Consider the following 5184-nt stretch of genomic DNA (forward strand, 5'->3'; position numbering starts at 1 on the left):
AAAAAATAAACAATCAATCTACGAGGTAAATGTATAAACCGCCTTTATTGTTCAAATTTCTATAATAGGACCTCAAATATTGTGTTATGCGAAAAATGCAATGTAAAATAAACAAGACTCGCATCTAACTTTTAGCAACTTTGATCCAATCTGATTTCCTGTTTATATTATAAGAGTGGTATGAAAATGTTTTACAGCTGCTATGTCGCTTGTTTTCTTCATGTTTATTTTTCACACTAAGTTACTGTAACAGTTGACCGAAAAGTTTGTTGAAGATTTTTTTTTCTCCCAAAGTTATCTTAAATATCCAATTAATAGATAAGTAAAAAGATATACTAATATTTTTCAAATAAAAAATATCATTTGTAACATTTTTTATTCTTACATATACACCTTATAGAACATAATATAAATGTACAAAAGTTATAGAAAAAGAATTTTTTTTGAGAGAGAGAGTGAGAATGAGAGAGATATTGAGTGATTGTAAGAGTTAAGTTATTTACATGTTCCAACAAAAGTTTTTATACTGGAGAAAGGGGGATGAAACTAATAGCAATCTCTGTTGACCATCAGAGCCCGCACGTGTTACAACATCATAATTTGAATCGAATGAGAGTTGGAATTACGCATGTAACAGGAAGTAAGGCTGCGCATTGCATTGTTTATAGTAGACATGGGAGATAAAGTTTATATCTAAGCTTTTTGAATGGAATATACTGAAAACACTCAATGACAACTACCTGAATGATAGCAGAGTTACTGTATACATTGGATCATAATGCATGCAAATGAAAAGGACTCATTTAACATGTTTAAAAAGATGAAGGCATTTGGAAGAATCAAAGAAGAATTTGTTGGTGTTATAATGGTAAGTCGCATTTATTTGGAAATTTAGAAACGTAATATGAAGAATGTGTTTCTATCTTGTTGGATATTTTGTTGATAAAGAAGTGAAGAACATTTTAAAAAATATCAAGATAAATAAATGGAACAAGTGAAATTTTTGTAAACGAAACGGGTTTATATTTGATGAAGGTCTACATGTGCGTTCCTTTTTTTATTTGTGTGCTCACTCTACTAGTGTTGGTACACACAATTGTCATGTTAGTACGACGTGCGTCCTTTACTTTGCTCATTTGATTATTTTAAAATTATATATTTGAATACTTTAGAATCATAACAACACATTCTATATAATTTTTTTGAATTAACGCATTGATACATGTGACAAAAACACTTATAAAATGATTAAAACAATCTTCATTTCCGATAGAAATGTCTGTATATTTTTTTTTATTATTGTTATTTATTATTATTTTATATTTATTATTGTATCAAGCACGAATATTTTCGGGTTCTAATGTGAGAAAACATTTTCAAAGATTTGCCCGCTCTTTTTAAAAACAACGCTTTTGAAATAGGATATACTAGTATTTATTTGTTTAACTGGGGCTATAGGGAATAAGAATGGCAACCTTTCAATTTCATGTATTGTAAAAAAACATAGTACGATCACTTTAGATCATGAGTACTTAGAGTCAAAGTCTACTGTTGTTTAATCTGTAATTGCTAGAATTTAGGACAAAATTCTGGCAAGTGATTCTCATCAAACTATAAAATTTGGCTTCTATTCTATTGAAATAATTGAAGATTTATTGTAAATCAATTTGTTCACAGGTCCTCGGGAGTGAAAATTAAATAACCCAAATTTTAGAACATTAAAATCCAGAACTCAGATTTTTAGAATCGGAGAACAAACCTGTTGCAGACAGGCCTATAAGATTTTTTCTTAATGTTCTCATATTAAAAAGAAACAAAATAAATCAAATAACAATATTGTTAAAACTGTGTTGTCAAGCAGAGTCATTTGTCAAGATAATTTTTTACCCCTCTCCCCTACAACAAACACACACATGTACGATTTGAATGCGTTAATTTATGTATATACGTACAGTATTTGGTTACAAAATCTTCCGTCATCTTGAATTAAAAGCTATCGTATATTAGTATATTAATTATATAATATTTACAAATATAGGATACGCATTTAATACAATCAAAATCACGACACTTCATCATGGTAATATCAAATCATGACCCCTGCCGGTAGTGTGGGGTCACAATAGCTGATCAAAGTTATGCAAAGGAATTTAAGGGATAAGTTTTAAAAAAATCAAGAATAAGAAAGCCATAATAAGTAAAATTTATTGAGAAGCATCCTCAGGTGATGTAGATACAAATGTGTTCAACGCATCTGCCTGGGGGTAGGGCAATGCAGTGGAGATTAAATGTTGGGACATTTTTTTTTTAATTTAAACTCTTCAATAATTAACCGATTTAGCGATGTGGCCTATCGGCCCTCTATTTCAAATTCTGTTTACTTGTTTAAATTTAAGATTCTATAGAACATATATATATATATATATATATATATATATATATATATATATATATATATATATATATATATATATATATATATATATATATATATATATATATATATATATATAACAGAAAATAAGAGTCATTTAAATTTTGTGCACCATTCATAGACTTTCTACATGTACTTCTATCACAGGGCATAAGATGGAGGTAAACAACCCAGCAGGACCGTAACCACCAAGATGTCTGAGGAGTAAAAACAGAAAACACATAGATGTGTAAAGGATACGTTTATATAGAGACCACAGAAAAGTATTAAACAAGAAATCATCGGTATAATATTCTGATGACGCTTTTAAAGTAAATTGGATATATAAACAATAGTGGTTCTTTTATTCAAAAAACATCAGGGAAAATTACTCAACAGTTCATAGTGGAAGGATTGCTAAAACGTGTAAGTGAAATTTCATATCAGATGTCAAATGATACAGATCAAGGCCCAACCACTAGGATTTTACCACAATGTTACCCACGAGCTGGAACTAGGAAACCCACTTCACAAACAGAATTTGGAACAGTCAGTAATTTGGACCTTGACTCTCGCAAAGCATGTCAAAGTTGTGAAAAGGGATACAAATATATTTCCATCAATCTTAGGAGTAAAAAATGCATAATATCAACTCTTGCATATTGTGATTGTGTTAGACTTCCATGTATCATTTTAATTCTATTTGGAATGACTACATAATCTATAGAAGACTAATACATGATCTATTTTTTTTTATTCTTAAAGTGTGTGCTGTGTTCATTATTTAAATGGTGATGATCCTCTCAGATCATTGTTCCCTTTTACATATGCGGTATGAATTCCTAATGTTTTCTATATCTGTATATGAGAATACTAAGTTAATGTATTTTGATTGCTTCACCCAAAGATTTCATCAGGGGAGTGTATGAATTGAAATGTTTAGCTCAAGATGATTTTTGGTGCTCCTATGACTAAGTATTAGAGCGTTAACTTTGCTCGAGAGTCACGCAGTTAAGTGTTAATCCTTACGTCGTGGTTTCCCAACCACTGCACGACATGCAGACTAGGTGCAGGCAAGGAAAAATTCTCCGATTACAAAGGGACGTTAAAGAAACAAAGAAAAGTATTTTTCGTTTGAAAAAATGAGTTAAAAGAAGTGTTTCATTCAGCTGTGTATTGGGGTGCAGATAAAACAGTACATGGAGGGTTATTTTTATATATTGTTTATATACTACTGTGCCTTATTGGAGGAAGCACATTTGTTTTTGAAATTGTATACACTTTTTTGACATTGTATTTCATATTTATTTTGATCACATGTTGATAGGTCCACTTATTGTTGAATTGCAAACCTATCAACATAAAGAGGAGGTAAGATGTAAATTTTCGTCTTTTCTGTTGAATCCACCAGCTTTCTGTCCTTGTGTATAGAAACGAACTTAGTCATTGTAAAGGAAAACTACGAATGCTTTTTGATTTTAATGCTTTTGGTGGATCCACCAAACTCCCCACTTTTAATAAATACACAGGCAATGTTGACAATATATCATTTAAGTATTCTTGAGTATTCCTATTTGCATTTTGGTGGATCCACGAAGTATTTGTAAGTGAAATCGAGAATGCCTAGTTATTTGATTTTTTTTTTACAGTTTTGTGAGTCCACCAAACTCCTCTCTGTATTTAAGGACAATTTAGTTGAACTTTGGGTTACATGTAGATTTTTGACTTTTCTGGTGGATCCACCAGCTTTTTGTCCTTGTGTACATAAATGTATTAAGGAAGTGTCACTAGGTAATTGTAAAGGAAAATTATGAATGTCTTTTGATTTTTAGCTTTTGGTGGATCCACCAAAATGCCCACTATAGATAATTACACGGATAATGTTGACAGTATATCATTCAAGTATTCTTGTGTATTCCTGTTTGTATTTTTGGTGGATCCACCAAGTATTTGTGAGTAAAATTGAGAATGTCTTGTTAGTTGATTTTTTGCATTTTGGTGAGTCCACCGACTCTGTATGAGGGACAATTTTAGTTATACTTTCTTTTTTAGTTTTTGGTGGTTCCTCCACTCAGTTTCTCTCAATGAGTTGTTTCAGTGTCTTAACACTGGTGGATTCACCAACGTCGTTTTTAAAGTATCATCATTATCAAAAGTAATTGAGAATTTCACCAGATTGCTTTTTTAAATTTGAGCTGAATTGTCTATTTGTATTTTTGGTAGAATCACCAAGTTTTCTTGAAGATATTTCAGTTGTTTTGTTGGTAAGTTCACCAATTCTTTTAATGAATTGTAGAATTATGTATGGTCAAATTCACTCTTGTTTTCTTGGTGGAACCACCAAGATCAATCTTTACTTGAAGATATTTGATAATTCAAATTGGTGGATTCACCAATCCTTTGACTGTGATTATGGAATACCGATACATTATTGATCTGTTTAAACATAAATATTGGTGACCACACCAATTCTTAACTTATTCAATAACGAAAATGAATAAAAAAAATTGTCGATTTCTGAAATTGCATTGTCTTCATTTTTCATTTTGAATTTAAAAAAGAGGACACGAATAGAAAATCCTCTTTCTTAATGGAAACAGTTGAATATGTAATAAAATACGTAAAGAAAAGCCAGATAGTCATTTTATTTTTATTTAATAAAAACATTATTTATGAAAATTAAAACAAATTATTTATGAATATTTTCAAAATCTATGGATATTTTATATATATATATATATATATATATATATATATATATATATATATAT

At 30.0% G+C, this 5184-nt stretch overlaps 1 long non-coding RNA gene across 1 annotated transcript; it reads left to right on the forward strand.

Moving 5' to 3' along the window:
* Positions 1 to 641: 641 nt before the first annotated feature.
* LOC133201480 (uncharacterized) lies at positions 642 to 4938 on the forward strand. Its single transcript, XR_009723089.1, has 2 exons — positions 642 to 868; positions 2582 to 4938. It is a non-coding gene; the product is annotated as an uncharacterized LOC133201480 (long non-coding RNA).
* The last annotated feature ends 246 nt before the right edge of the window (positions 4939 to 5184 follow it).

Source organism: Saccostrea echinata, unplaced genomic scaffold (genome assembly GCF_033153115.1).
Source record: "Saccostrea echinata isolate AGI-Se365-2 ecotype Australia unplaced genomic scaffold, CSIRO_AGI_Sech_v1 ptg000044l, whole genome shotgun sequence".
Lineage (NCBI taxonomy): Eukaryota > Metazoa > Mollusca > Bivalvia > Ostreida > Ostreidae > Saccostrea > Saccostrea echinata.